Source organism: Rattus norvegicus, chromosome 13 (assembly GCF_036323735.1).
Source record: "Rattus norvegicus strain BN/NHsdMcwi chromosome 13, GRCr8, whole genome shotgun sequence".
Lineage (NCBI taxonomy): Eukaryota > Metazoa > Chordata > Mammalia > Rodentia > Muridae > Rattus > Rattus norvegicus.
In genome coordinates this window covers 78,168,020-78,192,439 of record NC_086031.1, presented here as the reverse complement: position 1 = coordinate 78,192,439, position 24,420 = coordinate 78,168,020, and the positions used below count along the sequence as shown (strand labels likewise).

Genomic DNA, 24,420 nt, shown 5'->3' with positions numbered 1-24,420 from the left:
AAATGTAGCCTGTGTTGAGTTGGGCCGGGAAGTGGCATTTACTTCAACTGACCTAGTTCACGCACGCTGCTAGCTTACTTCAGGCAAGTCCTTTATTACTCGCTTGACTTACTTTGTCATAAGGTATCGATACATGAAAAATAACGTGATGTGAAAATATATAACTCTTTCACAAACTTCAGAAACGCACACTTGCTGTTCCATCCAATAAAGCGAACTCTGAGGAGACCGAGCCCTGCAACTGTTTTCTGTTTACGGATTAGAGTTTTTCTGGCCTGTAGAATCTTAGTGCGTTACTACTCTGAAGTGACTCACTCTCCTGATCCCATTTTAACTTTTTTCATTGTACCCTACTGTGACCCTTGATGTCCACCAGATTATTTTGGGTGCATTTTTCTCTTAGGGACAAGGAGCCAAGGAGCTACTACTTCACAATATGTCCCCAAGCTGTGCAAATATTTGAAAAGTAATCACATTCTTTGCTATAAAGCACTTGCTCTGCCTCGAACTCCTTCATGGGAATTCAGTAAGCCAAGGAGAAATTGGGCTTGTAAAAATAAATGAAAAACAAGCTGGGTGTGGTGGCGCCTGCCTTTGATCCCAGCACTCAGGAGGCAGAGGCAAGCAGATCTCTGTGAGTTCCAGGAGGACAGCCAGAGCTACATAGTGAGAAAAAAAAACAGATAAAAATAAGGTAAAACAAAGGGTTAAGTGTATGTGCACCAGTGGACCATAAAAGATAGAATCTTTCAAAATTAAGTCATCGAGAAGAGATCAAAAATTAAAAATACAGTTTATTGGACTCACGCTAAGCTCAAAATGTGAGGACTTATTGGGATTGGACATATTGGTGAGCATGAGAGCAAGCGTTTATTAGCAAGAGAACAACTCCTACAATGTCTACACACACAAGTGAGAAACGTCTCATCTGGGTTTTAGGGGTATTAGGGATTTCTGTGTGTTTACTGTGGATTCAGAGAATTCTCCGTTCACTTATGATTTACACAAATCTCTGTGTCCCTGTGTCTGTGTCTATAAAAGTGCCACATCAATATGGCAGACTGGGGCTCACTGCTTAGCCTTTCACAGGGGCCACTTAAAACCATAAGGAAACCCAGATATTTACACTACGACTCACGGCAGCAGCAAAATTACAGTTATGAAATAGTAACAAAAATAAATTTGTGGTAGGGGGCTCACCGCAACACGAGGAACTGTATTAAAGGGTCACAGCATTAGGAAGGTGGAGAAGCACTGGCTAATGAACACCAAGTGCTCAGTTCTCCGGTATGCTTCCTGTTGTGAGCACAAATAGATGGCTTGCCCTTTTCTTGTTCTGCACTTAGCCCAAACGTCTCTGACGAGTATCGTTTATCCCCAGCTTGGTTATATATTCACTGTGGTTTCCCAGTCGATGCTGGAGGCCATTGAGTACTACTGAAATTAGAATATTCCCGCACTGTGGAAGTCGAACACTTCCAGTGTGTCATTTACAGAGTGACTAAGTAGACATCCGTTTTTAATCTGCAGCTAGAAACTGATGCCTCATGACTTTTTGTGACGCTCATACGGCTCCACCACAAATGCCACCATGAATGCGAGGCATGCGTCTGCCCTAGAACTTTCTGGATAAGATCCCCCACCCCCTTCGGGCCATGTTTCCTCTGTTCATGATGACTACTCATACTGACCCTGTAGTGCTTCAGGGGGCATTAGCAATCTTTATCCACACAGTCTCAGCACCGTCCTATCATACGATACACAATTAGGGCCCAAGGTATCAAGACTGTTAAACTAAGCCCTGATTTAGTAAGTTCCCAGGGACCTACCATGAAGCATTCTCCCTGGGTCCGTCATGTTTCCAGTGTAGCACTGACTGACTACACCACTGAGATCTCTGTGGGGTTTTCGTACAGACATAATACCATGTTAACTAATGACTGCCCATAAATTTGCCCTTCTGTTCTTCAACTTCAATTTCCTAACAAGTTGCATAATGTAAACATTCTGCCCTCCATCTGATGTGTCCTGTTCTCTTACGCCCCTCTTTGAAATCTAATAAGCCTAGAATATGTAACGACTGCATTTCTAGATCATGAAGTATCGAAGACTTCTTCATTTTGCTTTGTTTTGTTTTGTTTTTGCCAAGCCATTAACAATCAAAATCTCCTTGGCATTTTCAAGTAGTGGATCTGTATTGCTCACAGCTGTGACACATGTGGAGAAAACCAGTCTCTCTGGGTGAGGCATTTGGACCACAGTTTATTGCAATGCTGATGTGCCTTCCCCGGTGTGGTCCAGACAACCAGCTTGGTTATTTCCTCTTTTCTGGAGTGAGGCAGATTATGCCCCAAACAGTCTTCGTGACTGGGAGGCAAAGATTAGATGGATTTTTTGGAGAATAAATGTCAGTCTTATTTGCTGAGAAACATACGTGTGTGTGTGTGTGTGTGTGTGTGTGTGTGTGTGTGTGTGTGTGTGTGTGTGTGTTTAAAAAATAGTCTTCATTTTATGACCTGTGCAGTTTGTACTAGGGGGCATAGCTAATTCCAAGTCACCATTTTCAAAAGTCATAGAATCATTTCTTTCCTAGAAATACTTTCTTTGGGGGCTTGTTTTCATAATCTATGTGCTATTTATGCTATTGTAATGCTGGTAATTTCTATCAGTCTGCAGAAAAAGAAACAGAAAAACCAGATAGTGTGATTATTTCTCTAACACATTTGTGCCCCTTCTGGTGCAAACTGGAGTCACTGGCATCGGAACTTCCCAAGGGACACATTTAGGACTCCACCATCTCCCATGAAAGAGACACTCCAACACTGGCATGTTTTAAATATCACAGGTGAAGTTTTACGTGGCACTGGAAAGCACAAACTTAGACCATTTTGATCCATAGTAATTGGCATCGAGGAACAGAGTAATGTGTTTATTTGTGACCATGGGTGAATATTTTGTTCCAGTGTCACTTAAACTGTATGTGCCAATCTTATGTCTTTAGCCAGGTACATGCAGTTTGAAAGACGAGGAGAGGAGACAGATGGTTTATACCTTGGAGTACCTGCCGTGGTGCTTTTTTTTATTACAGGTTGCTTTAAAGCAGCTGTTGAACAAATGAAAATCTGAACAACCCAGCAAGAAATGAAGAGCACAAGCACAGTACTTATAGGCCCATGACGCCATTCTAAGAAAAGAAATACACTATTGAGAAATATACAACCCCCGAGTATACACTTAGGTGACCGCTGTCTCAGTGCTAGTGTCGAAGAAGCATGTGTTGGAAGTTTGTCTTCCTGTCACACAGAGAGCTGCATTTGCTGTTTAGTTGTAAGTCTAAGTAATTATCAGAAAGACGCCATCTATCATCCATCCACTTCTTCCTTCCTTTAAAATTAAGTATTTCGGGCTGGAGAGATGGCTCAGTGGTTAAGAGCACTGACTGCTCGTCCTGAGGTCCTGAGTTCAATTCCCAGCAACCACATGGTGGCTCACAATCATCTGTAATGGGATCCGATGCCCTCTTCTGGTGTGTCTGAACAGCTTCAGTGTATTTACATATAATAAATAAATCTTTAAAAAAATAAAAAATAAAATTAAGTATTTCTTTACTTGCAGTAAATAAAGCACTTGATAAAGCACGGACTTCTCAATGAATTTAATTCAACCAACCTTTAATTTGGTTCAGTAAACCAAGTTTTAAATTAACCCCCCTTTGCGTGCATATTTATGGGAAGACTGTTCATGAGATTTCACTATAACTTTCCCCAATGTAGCGTGTTTAATGACAACTGAACGTATTCCGTTAGTGACATACTTGGATCCAGCATATATTAGGGCTAGATCTTCAATGTCCCCTTCTAAGTATGAGCCAAGGTTCTTGTCACAAGTGGTTGGTCTATTAACACCAAGGCATGTTTTCTAATGGAGTATATGTCACAGTAGATTGGTCTCCAAGCGTTCTATTTGTTGGCCTATCTTAACCGATAGAATCTTGGACTAATTAGAAAGAGTGACTCTTAGAAAAGCAGAGTGAGTTTGACTTCAGTAAGCTCAAAGGAAAAGAGAATGAAAGGAAAACCCTTGCACCAATGAGACTAGCCGAAACTAGGGGCAGCAGTTTCCTGGATCTAGGCCTGTAGCAGAGCTTACTACGGAGTTATAGGCCTCTAATCCCATCTGAGAGCCTTCGGTGACACAAATGTTGCTCTGGTGGTCTGTGATGTCACTGGAACCCCCCTTGCTGGAATTACAGCTTCATAATTCACAGCTCACTCTTGTTTATTTTACGTTTAATTATTTGGGAGCACACTGGCTACCTACCCAGGGGAGCTATGTGGTTATGCTCCTGCAAATCTCCTCGTTACATAATCAAGTACATCAGAAGTCATTCACCAAGTGTCATTGCATCCCAGGTCTCAGGCCTAGCTCCTTCTGGTCTTGTTTATGACTGTCCTGAAGGTATCTTGGTTGACTCACCCTCCTAATGAGTCCTCCTACTTGGGGTGGGTAGTTATTAAAGACAGCTCCTAGCTTAAAGGCACTTTTACGAGTAGCAAATATGTTTCCATAGACAAATAATGTGATACTATCGTCTACAATACAATCTGAGAAGCAAGATTCTATTCCTGTTAATCCACTGCTATCAATGAGACAGCAAAGGGGCTTCAGGGTAAGCAAGGAGACTCTGGACTTTTCTCTGTATTTCTTTTTTTTTTTTTTTTTTTTTTGTTTTTTGGAGCTGGGGACCGAACCCAGGGCCTTGCGCTTGCTAGGCAAGCGCTCTACCACTGAGCTAAATCCCCAACCCCTTCTCTGTATTTCTTTGTGTTTGTCCTTAAAGTCAGAAATGACTCAACTCAACTAGCATCGTGGGATTTCTCATTGGGATAAGAGTACTAAAGGAAAGAAACGGATTTTTATTGAGTACGCATCACAGAGAAGACTGTGATGAGTGACTTTTTTTTACTAATTAAGTTGCTTAAATGTCCGTGGCAATGCTGAATGATAGATATTGTTGTTCCTAATTTATGGACCCAGCTCTATTACTTCTACTGTTGCAGTGACTGGAAGATAAGGGAGAGCTCAAAGACGGATGATGATATATAATGTACCCAAGGGATCCTGACTAGTTCTGATTTCTGAAAATAAATAGCTTTAAGACAATGAGCTCTAGAGAAGAACTTGAGGTGAAATAGAGACACCTGACACTTGACTTTGACCAAGGAGCTTGCCAACTGCATGACTTTGATACTTTTGGGCTCTAGGTCTATGAGACAGGAATGACAGAAACATCTTATTGTCAAGTCCATTAGAAGAAAACAAGATGCCCATGGACTTAACTATCACAGATGGATGTAACCAAGCTCTTGATTTGTGTCAGGTCTAATGTCAAATTGTAGAACATTATGAAGGAAAAATTACATTCAAAGTCTCCAGTTATGTATTTGAGGTAACAACAGGGTTTTGAAAATCGTGGACTGGATTTTGTTTTCCTTCAAGAGCTTCTTACAGTGACCTCTAACTTGACTGTTTAAATGTGGAAATTCATTTGTCTAAATGTGATGTTCTAAGTAGTGATTCGTTTCCCAGAAAATCTAAAATAATTAGTGAATGTATGATGTAGTTGAACTGTGGCCTTGGTGGGGGCAGCCAGGGCGCCACATCCTAGAAGGATGTGATTTTGTGACTCCAGGGTGAAAAAGGAATGGGTAAATGTTTTCTCTTCTTTCGTGTAGGACCTATGTTAGGCCAAACTTAGAGTTTAGTGAGTTTAACCTCTGGATTTTCTTACTCAACAGTTTATCTTCCATATCTCCTGTGCACCCTCATAGTTTCCTTTCAGAACTGCCACAAAGCATCATCTCTTGAAGCATGCAACAGATGTTAAGACCTTGATCTTCCTACTGATTCTTTTAGCGTTCTCTGTAAGGAAAATGAACACATAGAAGAGTGATTAAGTGACAAATAATATACCAAACGGACATCACTAAACCATGGGCACCCAGGTTTATAAGATTTGCTTCTGCAGTGAAGTAGGGGTCTGGAATCAACAGTAATAAATGCAGACTCCCTTTCCAGTATGTCTTTCTCTTACCCATGCTTTTACACTGTTGGCAAGTATGCACCGAGTACCAGACATTCCACTCCTTATCCGAGGTATTAGGGCTATGACAGAAAACAGAAAAACTGCTTTGTCTCATAAACTTGACATTTTCCTGCGAAGGAAATCAGTCAATAGTAAATGAACAAGCACTTAGATAAATAGTCTAGCTAGGACCACAGGTGAGTTCTATAAAAAATGAAACAGGCTTATTTGAGCAAAAATGTGAATGAAAAACTTAGCCACAAGAAGAAGAAACCGATGTAATGGTTCTGAAGTGGGACCAAACTTGCACATCCAGAGCACAGAGGAGGGACAAGATGGCCAGAAGACAGGATTCTGTGGGAACTTTAGAGAAGACAAGGTGAGAAGGTTAGATAGCAAGATGTCAGGGACTTAGGTGCTGAGGGAGGGTGGTCTGTTGCCTATGGTGGCAATGGGAAGCCATTGGCCAGGGTGTGGAATTTTATAGTGTGATTTTGATCTTTAAAAGAACAATTGGACCGTTCTATGAGAATAGATGTTAGAGCAGGAACATCATCATCATCATCATCATCATCATCATCATCATCATCACCACCACCTTCATCATCATCATCATCATCAACAACAACAACAACAACAACAACGACAGCAACAAAGGAGAAGGAGGAGGTGGTGGCATCTTGAAGCAACCATGAGATGCTGTTTCAGGAAACCATGCTACACACTCAGACCATGCATACAGTGGCACACAAGCTGAGGAGAACTGGCTAAGATTCGTGGATGGAGGAGAACTGAAGGGGACATTATTAAGTGTAACCTGGTCTGGAGGATAATTTTCCTAGCCCTGTATTTTCTACATAGCTTGACCTGGATGTTCTCTTCAGCTTGCAGGTTCCCTGTGAGCGGTTGAAAGTGGAGAAAGCAACTGTGTGAAGTAGGGTGTGAAGTAGACGCAATTCCTTTCTGGAGTTCATTATTTGAATGATTAAAGCCTGCTTTAAATTCTGGCAAGAGCAACATCTTTTTTTTTTTTTTTTTTTTTATTTTATTTTTTTTTTTATTAACTTGAGTATTTCTTATATACATTTCGAGTGTTATTCCCTTTCCCGGTTTCCGGGCAAACATCCCCCTCCCCCCTCCCCTTCCTTATGGGTGTTCCCCTCCCAACCCTCCCCCCATTGCCGCCCTCCCCCCATAGACTAGTTCACTGTGGGTTCAGTCTTAGCAGGACCCAGGGCTTCCCCTTCCACTGGTGCTCTTACTAGGATATTCATTGCTACCTATGGGGTCAGAGTCCAGGGTCAGTCCATGTATAGTCTTTAGGTAGTGGCTTAGTCCCTGGAAGCTCTGGTTGCTTGGCATTGTTGTACTTTTGGGGTCTCGAGCCCCTTCAAGCTCTTCCAGTTCTTTCTCTGATTCCTTCAATAGGGGACCTATTCTCAGTTCAGTGGTTTGCTGCTGGCATTCGCCTCTATATTTGCTGTATTCTGGCTGTGTCTCTCAGGAGCGATCTACATCCGGCTCCTGTCGGTCTGCACTTCTTTGCTTCATCCATCTTGTCTAATTGGGTGGCTGTATATGTATGGGCCACATGTGGGGCAGGAAGAGCAACATCTTTGAAGTGTATCAAAACATTAGCAGATAACATTGCTAAATGTTATAAATCGGATGTGTGAAGACTTCTGTAACTAAAATTTCCCAAGAAGTTACTTATTTCCTGGTTCTGAGCCCTTCCTCTTGAAGGGGTATGTGTTAGTGGAACTGAAGGTCATAAATCAGTCAGATTGTTTCTCCCAACAACAAAACTGAAATCATACTTCAGAAGGGCTGAAACCAGAAAAGTCTGTCTAGCAGTAGTCATTTCGTTCGCAAATATTTATTGTGGTAAGCACCACATGAAGCAGTTTGGACAGCAGTGAAGAAATATCTGACACATCCTCTTGTCCAAGGGACAAATTGAGTACAATCCCTTAAGTAGCCTGACTTTAATATGCCCAATGTTGCTGGTGCTTTATCCTGCTCCTCTTCTCTCTACCATTCAATGGCATCTCAAGACTTCCGCTAGACCATGGGGATCACATAGCAGTTAGCCTGCATGTCAAATAATATTTTTGTTATGATTAATAACAGTAACAAAGTTATAGTTATGAAGTAGCTACAAAATAATTTTATGGTCAGGGGTCACCACAGCATGAGGAACTGCGTTAAAGGGTCGCAGCGTTTGGAAGGTTGATTACGACAGAGCTCAAAGCTTCCACACCACCTCCATCTTCTTCTCGTCTTCCTTCCGAATGCCTCTGGAGCATCCTTTTTTTTTTTTTCTAGGGCAGGCAGACTGCCTCACAGAAGGTTTGCTTCAATTTTTCTCTAGTACTTTCTATGAGCCTGATGTAACTCCAAAGCATGTCAATTTCAAATCTGTAAGAAGCCATTAATTTGGAATCACCAGAAGAAACTGTAGCTTTTGCAGAATATTTTCTACCCTGGATTTCTTAAGAACTCAGCCTCTTAGAGCATCTTGAAAGGGAAACAAGACTATTGCATTCCCTCTTCTGTTTCAGCATTCTGAATCTTTTAACATGCTCCCCGACCTTTAAAATGTATTCATTGCTCAGCACAGGAAATTTAATCTACATTTTGCCTAAGGCTGAAAGATCAGCTTTTTGTTTTAATCAGGTCTTGCTTATTTGAGGTTCATGTCTTCAAACTCTGAGCCTTCCCAGATGTCTCCATTAATGGAAAAATAAAAGAAGAAATTGGGTCAGGATAAGCTAGTTTACACCTATATGGCTGGACCAACAAACCAGGTTCATCTCTTGACACAGGAGGAAAGAGGGTGATGTGATGTGAGTCAAGCCTGCAGCCTGAGACTGGGATGCACTGTCAAAGGGTGACTCCAGCCTGGATCAGCAGCTGGCTAGGGCCAGCAGATTGACCGGAAGCTAGCCCTTCTGCAAGACAAACTCAGAGGATACGAGTTACTGAGGAAAGTACCTTGATCTAGTCTTGTTAGTTGGAAAAATGTTCATTTGGATAGATAGAGACTGAAGAGTTTGGCCTTTGAAGTCAGAACATTTAAATTTCAGTTCCACTTTCATTTCTGCCCAAGAGTGACACTGCTGGTCTCTGCATATCAAGAAAAAGAAAAAATGTTAATGCTTGAAGGAGTTTGTTTAAGCCAAGAGGCCTATGTATGGTTTGATATCTGATGGAAATTCCCATTAGATAATAAACCCTTATAGGCCTGGAGGGCAACTCTTTGATATCTACCAGAGAATCAGAAGCAAGGTTTTTGGAGGAGATGGTCTTGTTTGAGACTTGGAGTGTAGTACAATATATTTTCTTTTTCTTTCTACAAGTCCAAATATTGTGAGTTAAGACCAATGTAAGCACCAAACAAGCAAATTCAATTAGTGAGGTACCTGTTCGATCCTACACGAACACTTCCAGGACTAAGAGTGGGTCTCTGTGGTCGTAGTTGACATTGCACTATTTTCTGACAAACTAAAAAGGTAGATCCTTTGCCTAGTAGGTTTCCGCTCTGGATCTTTTCACTGGTGTTAAACTCACTTAAAACAATTTGCAGTGAGGCTGGAGAGATTATCCTTAGCACTTAGGATTGCATGGCACTCTTGCAGAGGATTCAAATTCTGTTCCTAGCATTTACAAGGGGCAGGCTACCACTGCCTGTAACTCCAGCTTCAAAAGGCTCTAGCTTCTGGCTGCCATGAGAATCTATCTGCACACACACACACACACACACACACACACACACACACACAATTTAAAGATTGAAAAAAATTAATAAATATTGGCGTGTTTTTAGTTAAAACCGCAAAAAAAATCACAACCTATTTCTTATATTCTGGTTTTTATTTTAAGCGTAATTTAGCGAGTAGGCAATGGCAGCTTGGAAAAAATTTTGGCCTGAGAGACCAAGAACCTAAGAAAGCAAAAATAGGCAGGCTCTGTTTTATAGCTGACCCTTTCTTTAAAAGGAGCTGAAGTGACTTGAAGAGTAGGGGGAACAGGAAGGAAGAAAGAACTGTGAGGGAAAAGATTTCTCCTGTGGTTTCAGCAAGTTGAAAGACTGAGAGTCCTACAGTGCCTTGGGGAGTGGGCTGGGAAAGGTGGCTGGCTAAGGCTGACCACTTCTGACACTTACTTGAATTCTAGCCTTTGGGGTTGGGGGAGCAATTTGATGAGGTCAGGGAAAGAGGTGGCAGGGATGGATGACATTTAACATGGTTACAAGACAAACAGGCCACAGCAGCTCGTACAGTGGCTTCCCTGAGAGGCATTCCAGAACAAGCAGTCACCTCTTAATTGCCTGCATGTGGATTTTCCCACCTCGTGAATTCTTTGGCTAATCTACAGTAGACACTTCTCTCTCATGTGCGCCTTTCCGAGTTTCTATGTCTCATCATCTGCCGACGAAAAGTCTCATAGAAATACACCAAGGCAAGACGAATCGGAAGTGTAAACATCCTAGATAAATACAGTGAACTAAAGTGAAGAAGCTAGAATGGTTTCCAAGCACACAGAGCATTTTGGACTATTGTTTATTTTGAGTAAAGAAGCCAGCGCTCACTGAGTTTCTGAAAAAAAAAATCATTCTGCTTTGCTTCTTTGCTTAAGTAGAATAACAAAATATCAATTGGACATTATCCTACCTCATTCCGAACACAAATTATTCGAGTTTTTTTTTTTTTGCTAATAGATGCTTTTTTCAGTGTCAAATGTTAAATATAAAGTTTCTATGAAAAGAGTTAAACAAAAGATCTTCCTGACCATTTGATTTCTTTTTTTCTTAATAAGTCAGAATATTATAAGGGAAAAACAATATAAACATCCAATAGGGAATTTTCAGGACCTCACATGCGACAGCTGCTTTTCAAACAATAAAAACAGATTGGCCTCAGGCTTCTAGACCCTTCAGATGTGTATTTTGTGAACAAGTCTATTGATGTTGCTAGTTGTAACTGTAGGACTTTTGTTCTATAAGCCCCCTTCCCTGCTTTCTGATGACAGTCTCTTCGGATACGTAGGGATGTCCCAGGACTTTTGTAAACACTCTCCCATCTTTTTTTTTATCATCCACCAACAGTGGCGAGTTCTTCTCTGAAAACGTTACAGCACACAGATGCAGAATGTGGGGCTGGAACGGCATCTTTTTTTTTCTATCTTGTTTGTTCTGAAGGATTTTCTGAGCCTCTTTCCCCCCTAAAAGGAAGACTAAAACACTCCCAGACCCCCCCCCCATAAGACGTGTTCATGAACATTGAATGAGATGATGCATTGAAAGGGGTGAATTCCATGCCTGTCATGTAGTGAGTCCTGGTCAACTCAAAGTTATTTTATAATGAGTGCTTGGAGCTCGTTCTACAAGGAACAGACACCGTGGAGTCCTTTATCACTCAGCCATAAAAACTATGTGAATGTTTCCTTGAAATATTTGTAAACATCTGGAAACGATTTAGTGCAAGGACAGTTTAGGTAACTAAAGGGACTCATTCTCAGAATGAATATATAGTCTCGGAAGACTCGGAGGTCAAAGAGCAAGTGACCAAATACCTCTCCTCAATCTGAAGACCTTTAAATGGTGAGAGAAAAGCCAAAAGGAAAGGAGAAAGGAAGGGACTTTGGGAAATAGATTTTACATAAAGTTAAGCCATAAGAACAATTCGAGGAGAACACGCAGCTCTCCTGTAAATCGTTTGACACGTAGGCAGTACACCCATTCACTGGTGTGACCTTTGAATTCATTGTTATACATCCCAGCAATTGTTATTATTATCATTCTTTTTATTACCCTAGAGACTGTTGAAGGTAAGATAAATCCTAGTCCTTCCTATGGACTTTAAACCCACAAAGTAAAGGAAGAGGGGAACTCAGAGCACTGAAAGCAGAACATGAGTTAGGAAAGAAGGATTTATAGAGCTCGAATATTCTTTCTGAACCGGACTGCCTGAGGCCAAAAACTAAACTCTGATTCTTCACTCCCGTTTTTCTTTAAAAAAAAAAAAAAGCTTTAATTTCACCAATATCTTTGGAAAAAAGTAATTGGATGCTTTACACTTGCTTCTAAAGATAGCTTTAAGTCAGACATTTCCAGGGCTTTCTGACTTCTAACTTTCCTTGAAAATTAATTTTAGATTCATGCTTGAATGTACCCAGAATTTAGAAATTCTGTAGCAGTAAAACTTTGGTTTCTGAAACTGGGGAAATGCTTACATAGACTAGTGAGAATATTCAAATTGACCTACAATTCGCTATTTCATGGGACAAATCACTTTGCAGCACTAAAACAATAGTGAGTTCATTTTCAAGACAAAATAAGCATATTTAACGTATAAAAAATAACTGCCACGTGTACTTATTTTCACCATATATCGTGACATTTGAAAGTTGTCATTGTTCTGAGATGTGTGTGCTGGGCATCCCTGATGGAGATGTTTTTTGGTTACTATATTTCACTATACAGTGGCTAATTTCACTCATACAATGATGGCTGTTCTTTATTTTTCTCTAATATCTAAGAAATCTATTATTTTAAAATTGGATTGATACAAGTGGACTCTCTGGAGCTTTGCATCATCAAGAAATGAATCAACAAGTGAATAAATATTATGCCTGGCTATCACAGGGTACACAGCCTGCGGTGATGTAATACAAATTACAGAAACAGCTTGCTTGATAAACCAGGCTTTGAGATATGCAGAATGTTGGAGAAGGAAGCTCAGGGACTGGAGAGTGTTCACATTACTATAAAAAGATGTGGATGGAAACAAGATTGGTTTGTGAAGCAGATTTGTATTTAAATCATGTTTGTGACCATATGTCTGTATCAGAAAACACATGGCCTCTTAGAAACACTTTCAGCACATGATCCCAAAGTCTGGGTATTTATCACCTTGAGAAATCACTGTCAGCCACACGTGGTAGCACATGACTATATTCCCTGTGCTTGGGAGGTAGAGGCAAAGAGTTCAAGAGTTCAAGTATCCTTCATTACATAGCAAGTTTGAGGCCAACATGGACTACATGAGAAATGATCTCAAAAATAAAGAGATAAAAATGATTTTAGGTTTCATTTTTTTAGGTATTATTCTTGCTTTTGGGCATCAGGTGGTGATGTGAGATGAGCTGTGAGGTGCGAGGAAGGTAGGCAGCTTAGATTATGTCCTAAATTAAAAGGGACGCCCACTGAGATTTGGAGAAGGAAGAAGTGTGTGTGTGTGTGTGTGTGTGTGTGTGTATGTGTGTGTGTGTGTATGTGTGTGTATGTGTGTGTATGTGTGTGTACGTGTGTGTACAAGTGTTTGTGTGTGTGTATGTGAATATGTGATTGTGTATGTGTGTACAAGTGTTTGTGTGTATATGTGTGTGTATGTGTGTGTACAAGTGTTTGTGTGTGTGTATGTGAACATGTGAGTGTGATTGTGTGTGATTGTGTGTGTGTGTGTGTGTGTGTGTGTGTGTGTGTGTGCCAGTTTGAGAGACAAATTAACAATGGAAACCCAGTGAAGGTTTAGTTACATTTTGACTAAGAAACATTAGGTTAGCCTCACCCATCTGAACGAAACAGTTTTATTACATTTAATACACTTTGTTTTCAAAATGTAGGAGTTACTGAACCTGTAGATCCCAGTAGCCATTTCAGTAGCAGCGTTTCATTCACAGAAAGACTCTGCTCCTCCCCTCCTACCTATAATGGTAGTGAATAAGATCTAGAAATATCACTGCATGCAGTGCCTGGTTCCTGCTGCCTGGGAGGCCAATATGAAACTTTAAACTGGCCGTGTTCTCTGAAGTCAAAATGAAGAGAGGGTCAAGGTAAGGCTTACTAAGGGGAGCTGTCAATCCAATGGGTAAAGACACAAATACCAGGATGAATATGAACCCTCAGCTGGACCTGGATGATGGGGAGATGTACAGTAAGGAAATTACTGTAATGCAAGGCTCTGCCCCCAGAGCTGTTCAAGCACACGTAGAATAAAGAAGAAAAGTTGGCTGGGTCCAAGCATTTACATATGGTCAATCTTGGGGGAACACTCAGGAGTTAGCAGAGTTATCTGTTTGCTTCCTGCTTTCCTGCTCCTCTGGAGTTTGTTTTGTTTTGTTTGAAACAGAGTGTCACTCTGTAGTAGCTTAGGCAAGCCTAGAATTTACTGTGTAGCCTAGGCTGAGCTCAAACGCCCTTCTCAGCCTCCCAAATGCAACAATTACGGGCTTGCATCCATCGCCATGGATGACCACAGTGTGAGCTTTGCATGTGAAAACTTGGGCAAACAGATTTGGTGAGACCTCATTTTCTCATATATATCTTCATATATGGGAGTTTGTCTGACAGTTCCAATTGTAATATAAATTGGGCTTTAATATTAAAATATTTTTACTGGGTCAAATAAATTAAATATCTAGACTATGTGCTAGGAAGGTGTTGCAAGTGTGACCGTGAGATGAAATGAATGAAATGGAATTTTGAAGCTGTTCGGAGGGATGGCTATTTCATAAAGAGATTAAAAAGGAAAAGGCAGCTTGATTCGGGCATTGCCAGGGATCACAATAAAGTAAAGATGACTTGTTTGTCAGTAGTCCATTAGCAATGGTTTGAATACAGGGAGAAATGCGTGGTGACATTCTAGTGTGTATAGTATTTGCCAGTTTAGGGAACAGTGGAGAGAGCAGAGCAAAGCTTTCAAGTGAGGCTCCTACCTCACTCACCATTGCTCTTCTGGGGCTGTTCACAGCATGATGTGTTAGGCGCCAGCAACCAAACATGAATTGGTTGAAGAGCATTTATTAGGAATCTAGGGGTTAACTATAAAGTATTGACTTTTAGGGGCCACTGCCCCTTATAGGAATTTTGACATCTCTGAGAAAAATGTCTTCTGTGCTTTCTCTCCCTCCCTCCCTTCCTTTCTCAATTATTAGGGGTAACCTTCCTTGAGTCATTCTTGTATTTTGTTTTAGAATGTAGCTAATGTTCCCTTACAAAGGATCACCTTACATATTATTAAATCTCCAGGCGTGCTTGAAGACCAGTTGAAGCTGTATTTTATTTCAGACCACTGTAGTTCTCTTACTGTTTAACAATTGGATTGATCCTAGCTATAGAATCTTATTTTTCCCTAGAAGTGATAATCTATGACAAATATTGGGGACTAATCCAGGCTCACTGAATAATGTCCTTGGAAACAAGAGAAAGAAACCCTTTGTTTCATATTCTCTCTCCCTCTCCCTCTCTCTCCTCCTCTCTCTCTCTCTCTCTCTCTCTCTCTCTCTCTCTCTCTCTCTCTCTCTCCCTCCCTCCCTCCCTCCCTCCCTCCCTCCCTCTCTCCTTCCACTCCTGCCTCCCAACTACTACATTTTTCTGCAACTAAGACTTTTGGAATTTTTATAACATCAAGAATGCTTACCTTCTGCAGAAAGTCCTTGACCCAGAGGTACCTTGGGAAATTTTAGGAGCTGGCCTAATCCTATACGTATTCCAGGCAAATTTTGACAGGCTTATTGCTTTTCATCATTAAGTGATCCTGGAACTTTTCCTAAATAGTCAGGCATGTTAACACTAGCATCTTGATCCGGTTCCAACCCAACCTTCAATTTATTCCATAGACTAGTCACTGCATTCTTCCTTACTCCGTCTGTGACCTAAGCCATTCCAGGAGACCTCTGTGTGTGCTGTTAATATTTGCAGAGTTCTCAGGGGACAGAACTCCAGAAGAGCTACATAATATGGCCTTATTATTATTACTAATCACAGGGCCCTACCTCAAAGGAATAAAGGCAAGGAGAGATGAAAAGGCATTGATAAATGACTTGCAAAATAGAATATGCTGTAAAAAGTAAAAGGCCCTAAATCTACTATAAAGAGTGGAGACAGCATGCAAATGTGATTAGGGAGACGGGGGTCAGAGGATGACCGCTGGAATATGGTGCGCTTAGGGTCAGGGTGACCGAATTCCACTATGATGTAACTCTTGCACATGCCAATCTCAGAAGCAGGCTTTGGAAGGCAAGCTACTCGATGTGGCAGTGCAGTCACGCTTAAGGAGGGGTAAAAAGAGCAGCAACACTTTGTTTCCTTGCTGTGCTGGGATCCCATTCTCCCCTGTCACTGACTACCACTAAATTCAGCTCTCACCATCATGAACAATGTCAAAATATGTGTGTTAAGTAAAGGCTGCTCACCAGCCTCCTAAAAGAAAACATTTAGCAGTAACGGATTTTCTGGGACTGATAGTATTATGGGCAGTGGTTAACACGTTTACTATGGCAATGTATTATGGTACCTTCAGAAATTTAATAAAAAAAGATGAAAGGCTTAGTTAGGCCTTGTGTTAGCCTAGGTTTACGAGATGGGATGAAAGATAAAGGAAATGTATCTTCTGAGAAATCTGATCTTGGGGGAACAGGAAGATGTAGTTAGATACAAAGCATCTGCAGGCTGTGAGGCTCAGGTAGGTTTTACGGTCCCGAAGCAACAATGGTTGGGGACAATATTTCCATCTGACTTCTACCCGTCTGAGGCCTACTTTTTATGCTTCCTGCCCATAGGAAGGGAGAATACTATTTTCCACCACACAGAGATTCCGAGAAACAAATAGAATTTTAATTTTTGGAAGGCTTTGTAGTTCCTGGACGAAGGCTGCTGCCCAGAGGGAGGTCATTACCACATAGTCTGCTTTCCAGGTGCAAGGGGGTCCAGACCCCAGGTGCCAGGATATCCAAGTTTCAACACCATAAGTTTTCATTTTCTCACTTGTGTTTGCTGTACGTAGTACCTACCACCTCACGAAAGGCACAATCAATTCTCGAAATGAAATTAGGGAACGCACTTGTGACTTACGGAACTGTGAGAGAGAACCTTTAAGCAACCAAACGGAACCTATCCTGGAAGCTGCAATCCCTTCTCTCACGTTCCTGGCAGACACGAGCCAACCTTGCTTAAAGATTTTCAAGGAGTGCACTAACTCTGTGCTTCAGAGGGTGCACGTTGTTGTTACAAAATTATACGAGCTTTATGGGTATGCATATGTATAACCTGTGTATCCAGCTAGGAAGGGCCCAGTTCTACAAAGCTGTGTTTTCTTATTTAAAAGCTGGACACGGTGCTGAGAATCACAGCTGTACGTATGGGGAAATTAAGGCCAAAGGGAAATAGTGCTTGAGCCTGTCAAGTGTGCCCATGGGGACTTTACTGCAGGTTTTTTTTCCTTTTTTTCGGAGCTGGGGACCGAACCCAGGGCCTTGCACTTGCTAGGCAAGTGCTCTACCACTGAGCTAAATCCCCAACCCCACTTTACTGCAGTTTTAAGGGGACATACTTCTGCTGATAGTACCAAGCATATATTTCTATTGATTTAGAATGTCTACCATTTTATAGTGAGAGTAGATTATAAATAAAACTTTACTGATCTTCCCTTCCTTCCTTCCCTCTTCCCTTCCTTCCTCTTTCTTCCTTTCTTCCTTCCTTTCTTTCTTTCTTTCCTTCTTTCTTTCTTTCTTTCTTTCTTTCTTTCCTTCTTTCTTTCTGTAGCAACCAAATGCTTTTAGCCACTGGAGTCTAATGAGTAACAGCTGTGCTTGAAAGGGTCCCGCAGATAAAAATCAAAAGTGTGTTAGCATCTTAGGGTTTTGGTTGTTGCTCTTGTTGTTGTAATAGGAGCAGACCAAGGAACTAGGAGCAGGCCGGAGGCATCAATTCTTCTAATTTGTCACTTAGCTTCTCCGTGTAATTTGTTATGGAAGAGAAAGCCAGGGTTCTCTGACTTGATTTGTTATCACTGAACTTGTGGTGGAGTCTCACTCCCTGGGAATGGTGGGAGATGTTCACTGAATGTCTTTGGAGGCATGAGAAGTGAGACACTGGATGCTAGCATGACCCAAAGCTGTAACCATAGCAGTGGACTATGAGGGGGGAAAAGGAGCCAGCGAGCGTGTCCCTCCAAGTCACTTACATGCAAACTGAGCAAAAGGAAAGGGAGTCGCACACAATCTGCTACTTTGCAAAGCCCGAGCCCCTGTTCACTGCTCATTACATTCCGTCCATGGCTGTACCACAGCTGTATTACGTTCTAGCCATTCGGTGTTTTTGATCCTATCAGATGTTATACCTACCTAAATGTTCAGTGTGATTATAGATTTTTTTCTTTTTTTTCCCCATCTTTTTAAAATTGGGTATTTCTTATTTACATTTCGATTGTTATTCCCTTTCCTGGTTTTCAGGCCAACATCCCCCTAACCCCTCCCCCTCCCCGTGTTCATGGGTGTTCCCCTCCCCATCCTCCCCCCATTACCACCCTCCCCCTAACAATCACATTCACTAGGGGTCCAGCCTTGGCAGGACCAAGGGCTTCCCCTTCCACTGTGCCCTTACTAGGCTATTCATTGCTATGTATGCAGTTGGAGTCCAGGGTCAGTCCATGTATAGTCTTTGGGTAGTGGCTTAGTCCCTGGAAGCTCTGGTTGCTTGGCATTGTTGTTCATATGGGGTCTCAAGCCCCTTCAGCTCTTTCAGTCCTTTCTCTGATTCCTTCAGCGGGGATCCAGTTCTCAGTTCAGTGGTTTGCTGCTGGCATTTGCCTATGTACTTGCTGTATTCTGGCTATGTCTCTCAGGAGAGATCTACATCTTGTTCCTGTCAGCCTGCACTTCTTTGCTTCATCCATCTTATCTAGTTTGGTGGCTGTATATGTATGGGCCACATGTGGGACAGGCTCTGAATGGGTGCTCCTTCAGCCTCTGTTCTAAACTTTGCCTCCCTATCCCTTCGACCAAAACAGCGATGGAACTCATGTAGACCTGGTCAAAGGTATGGATGTTCTGAGTTGGACTGTTTACTCTTTGAAGTTGGGGGTTTTATGAGATCATCCATGGAGAAAAGCATCTTCTGCTTTCGAATCGGGACTAACACCACTCACACTGCTAGTGTCAGGGTCTTTGCACGTGGACATAACACCTAGTTGTTACATTTTCTACATCTTTCCAATCAACAAAAATCCCACAAGCAGTGTATTTTCTCACACGTAATCTCTTGTATGAAAACTTCACTTTGCCTCCCTCTTCTATAGGCCTTGACTTCTGCCTTCTCTTCCCACTTTTTTCCTGGGTAAATTCTTTTGCTCTTTGTTGAGGTCAAAGTGTGTGTTCAGAGAAACAGTAGATTGCTTTTCCAATGGATATTCTAGAATCTATGTAGATAATTCAGCACCTAGAATCTAGATGTTTGGCATGGAGAAATAAAATACAAGCAGACTTTTCTTTAATCTACATGAAGACTATGGTGCTTTTGTTTCTTTTGGGTATAACAATGGGTGTGTCCAAAACTCAGTTGAGAAGCAGGGACACAGGGGCCACACATAGGCCTCACACTTGCACAAATCACTCATTTAACAGACAGTGAGACTAAGAAGACCCAGGGTAGCTTGGTAGTAGGGAGAAGCAGGCATGCCGGTCTTGGCTGTTCAAAATCCCAGTGGTTATCACCCAGGCACTGCAAGAGCAGTGGTGAGCCCGTTGTTAGCTGAGACCAGCAAGGATGTTCTGAATTTGAGGGAAAAAAATGTAGCTGTGATTCCTTTCTTTCTGTTTTATACTGGCTGTTTCCCTAGTGTGCAGATCACAAAGAAGAATGTATCCCAGTATTCCAGCGGTTATAAAAAGATAACACTAGGTGCAGCCGGAGGTCCAGAAGGGATGTGGTTAGGACTTGTCAAGCTATTTAAAGTCATTTAAAAGGAGAAATCCCACACTCAATGACTCTTAGGAACATAACTTTCTGCCTAAGAAAAAGCAACGAATGTATTCAGCCATTTGTAATAGGGGTTAGTGTCCCTTTCATTTATATGCAAATTAGTCAAAAAGCTAGGAAAACCTATAAAATTTTAAATATTCCACACCAGGGGCTTACACTAAGAGTCTTTGTCAAATAAAATGAGTTCTCACAGATCTGCTTTGAGCCACTTTGCCTCTAAGCACAGTCTCTCTCAGAGGAAGGAAACAGTAAAGTTCTCACACGGAGAGAAAAACGTTTACCACTCAGTAAAAATCCCTGGGCCCTGCCGTATGAAAGCTTTAATTTAGCTCAGTTCACTGCTCCATGAGGTAATTTAGAGTGCCAATAAAAGGAGATTATTTTTGGACTGCGAATCTGCCTGGCACATTCTTTGAACTTAATAGGGCTAAATAAAGCTATCCAAACTCGCATGATTTTTGGAGAAGGTCATCCACACAGGATATCCCTGTGATAGTTGTTATGCACACACAGCAGAGCAAGCATGAAAGAAAGAGATTAGGGACCATACACATGGACAGGCCCCTTCTTCAACATATATGGACTGGAGAAGATAGGGGAGCAAAGGAACCAGTAGCTACAAGAGCACCCACACATGTAGCCAGCAGAAAAGGAAAGGACTGAAGGAATGATGTAGGCTCCAGTACAGAATGACTGCCTCAGCTCAGCTGTGGGGAAGAGCTGGTTTCTACTAGGCTGGCTCCTTCATCTCCCAGCCTCAGTCACTGTGCTGCAATGGAAACCAACCTTCTTCCCTGAGGAAGGGTTGTAGTTGAGTCTGAGTCTGTTAGCCTGTGTTAAAGCTTCCTGAAAACCCTTGGACATGGCTAATATGTTAGTCTGGGTGGGTTTTCTTGCCACTGTTGACAGTTTCTGTCTTCTTCTGATATCAGTGTGAGACAAGCTTACCATGGAAAATTAGAGAAGACTAGAGAAAAGGAAATAATCTATTCTTGTATCGCTGAGAGATGAACACTTTTAAATACATTGATTTGTCTTCTTACAGGTTTTCTGCTGGATATTGCTTTATATAGTTAAGAATACAAATACATCTAACTTGTAAGGGGTGTGTGTGCATGTGCGTGCGTGTGTGTGTGTCTGTGTGTGTGCGCGCACACGCGTGTGTCCCTTCACGCTATTAAAAGAGTTTATTTCAGTACTATTTAGCCCCCTTTATGCCATGTCCCCTTTCCCTTTGCTTCTAACATCTGGATTATTATGACTTCGATATCCCTTAAACACTGTGTGTTAGACGGTGTAGGGATGGCTTACATACATGTGATTCTTCATTTCACCCTTGGGCACTATTAATGTTGGTATACTTAGAAAAGTGTGATCAAAATGGGCAAAAGCATTAAAAAGAATTATAGTTAAGAGGTAAGCCCCATTTCTGTGAGAGATACTTCAGGATCATTTAAACTAATGTCAGAAACCCTGATCATGAGCTTCGTTGGAAAGCTGAAGCCAAGTAGGGATATCTGTCTATCTATCTGTCTGTCTACCTGCCTATCTATCTATCTATCTATCTATCTATCTATCTATCTATCTTTCTTCAGAAAAATCTATAACCATTATATAACCAGTTTTTTAATAGACAATGGTTTTTTTTGTTGTTGGTTTTTGTTGTTGTTTGTTGTTTGTTTTGGTTTAGCCTCTTAGAGCAGTTGAGAAATAGCACCCTATTATTTCATTAACTGTCAGAAATTAATCCTGTACTTTTTATGTATCCCATCGGAATGCATTCAGAGCAGAGCCAGAGGTAAGTGGCTGTGGACTGTGTTGACAGTGGGCCGTAGATGTGCCTTGTATACAGTGCTCACCTCTTTGCTGTCCCCACCACTCTACAGTACTCGCCTCTTTGCTGTCCCCCCACACCCCAAGTATCAGCTAGCGAAGATAAAGGGAGGGAGAGAGTGGGGGAGTCACCCGCAGCTGTAAGGGAAGAGTGGAATGGAAGGGCCAAGGGGTCTCTAGAGAAGGGGCCCCTGGCCAAGGCCCTTCCAGCCCCCCTTCTGTGAGGCCCGGGCTGCCAAGCCTGTGATTCTTTGGTGATGGTCCGTAATCCTTTGTCAGGTTAATTGACAGCGAAGTCTGCACTTTTGCAGCTAATGATAAATAGGGCTTTTAAAGGTTGTAATTTCTTGTTTAACCAATGCCAGTTGCACATACTTTGTACTGAGAAATAATTCCTCTCTGCCAAATAAAATACAGTGGACGTCTGTGGTGTGTTTCTCAGCTCATTGTTAGTCACAGATCGCCTGACAGAGCACTTTCTACACAGGAGATAAATGCCAGGCAGACCGACTGCCAATTTCAGCACAGAAAAGACTTCTCTTATGAAAGGAAAAGACAGTTTTGTTTTTCTAAAAAACAGTAATAAAGTTCCCTCCCACCTATATTTTTAACCCTTAACAAAACCCTTTCAGAAGTAAATGCCTTAGTGCGTTGAAATGAGGATTCGTTGAGTGTCTGCACACACTTCTCTCTGTTCCTCTTCTGCTCAGAGGTGCTGATTTGCACAAAGCACCTCCACATAAGGGCCAAGAAGACATTCTGTAGTCAGCTTACAGAATGCTGGGGGGTTATGAGATATAGAACCAGGTAACGATTTTTCCAAGGGTCTGTCCATCTCTATATAGAATAGAAGGTGACGGGAATGGTGCCTAATTTGTGAAGGGTAGAGGCAGGCTCTGTCCGGCTTGCTTAGAATTACATTGTTATTGCTACTCCCCCAAACGCTGAGACGTGCCAGCATGCCTCACAATACAAACAGAAGGATTTCAAGGCCCTTCACACACATGTCTGTAATGATATTTGAATGTCAGTGAAGTCGGCGGCTTAGAAACATCCTGTGGTCATTTTCTGTTTCCAAAAGGAAGTGAATTGACATATCTGATTTTATGGTTTGGGAAATTATGTTTTTATGAATCAGATTGCTTACAGTGAGGCTCTCCAGGAGCCCAGGAAGTTCACTAGGTCTCAGGTGAAATACTAGAGGGCAAGGCACATGCGGCTGGGTTAGAGCCATTCATGACTTGTCTGATTGTTTGTTGCTTATAGAAGTGAACATGGGCCTTTAGGAGATGTATCTGGACCGTAGGAAAATATTCCAGATCTCCTCTGTATTGGAATACTGAAAGAAAGATATCATTACATGCCCTTTGAGTCTTAAAGTTTTTATTTTATTTATTTTATTTTTGTAGTGACTTAGATACAGGTACACTTCACAGACTGGGATACAACATGACTTTGAGGATTTAAAAACAGAACAGGATAGAAGAGGTAGTTGATAGGCAGGGCCGAGGTAGACATTTGGGATCAGACAGGCATGCACGGGCTAAGCATTAAAGCAGCATGACAACGCACAAGGCTGGGCTCAACCGTTGCCTAGTTTTAGAACGGAGGCGCTTGCCTCACGCCCAGACAAAGATAAACTCTGCGCAGGCGCCATGATCTTACGTGAAGCGCTGAAGTGCTCATGTGACTATCTCCCACCCTTCCTGACTTCCATGCACCAAAGGGTGGAGTTTAACCACCCGAGAATGCTGTAAAGAGCCCACGGCCAGCCACCTCTGCCTTCTCTAGATCAGCTTCATTTTTCTCCTCTCAAAGCTCCCAAACTCTCAGTTCCTGCAACTCTGAAAAGCCACCATCTCGTCTCTGACTGACACTGGGCTCTTGACAGACTTTCTTCTCTCAACCTAAAATTAGAGAGAGATGCGGTCTTAGGATGCAAATGAGGAAAAATCAATTTTAGCAACGAGTCACACAGCTTTTTTTATCACTCTGCTCCACTCATTACAAGAATTCCCCCCTCAATTAGCCAACATATGTACTCTTTTCTTTGAACATGCAACTCATTTAGTTCCTCTTATTCTAGGACTCCTTTCTAACATTTAGCTTCATCTATCAAGACGCAGTTGGTCCCTGTGTGTCAGCTATGCAGTGCACACCCTCATCTGGATAGTGTACTTAAGTCATTGTTGGAGTTACTTGCTAACATAATCCCCCTCCCCCCACTAAGCTGGGAACTCCTTGTTAGAAGGAGCTCATCTTTCATAATTACCAACCAAGTGTTGTTCATTAAACATACATTCTAAGAGTCAGGAAGAGAACACAGGACCAGAAACCTGAATTGTGATTTTCTAAAATTGTTGCTTCCTTTGAATCCCACCAGTTGCAAGCTGAGGGAAGGCTTTGGGGCGAACTCAGTTTACTCTGTGGGCATCTGCTCCGTTCATCTCTATTCAATAAGGCAGACGCTTTCCTTGTATTTCTCAAGCATTACCATTTCCGGCTTCAGAGAATATACAGCCTTCTTTCTAAAACTTCTAAGGAGTAGACAATTTTTAAGAACCACCTAAGAAGTAGACTTATTAGACTTTTCTGTGTGGACTAGGAACTGCGTAATGGTGGATTGAGGAGGGAGCAGAGCTGCACTTTTGCTAAATAAAAGTAATTTTTTGGGTTGGGGATTTAGCTCAGTGGTAGAGCACTTGCCTAGCAAGCGCAAGGCCCTGGGTTCGGTCCCCAG

At 41.8% G+C, this 24,420-nt stretch overlaps 1 protein-coding gene across 2 annotated transcripts in view; it reads left to right on the top strand.

The window, feature by feature from the left end:
• Prrx1 (paired related homeobox 1) overlaps nucleotides 1–24,420 on the top strand; it is a 68,597-nt gene that overhangs the window by 12,940 nt on the left and 31,237 nt on the right. The window lies entirely within an intron of this gene.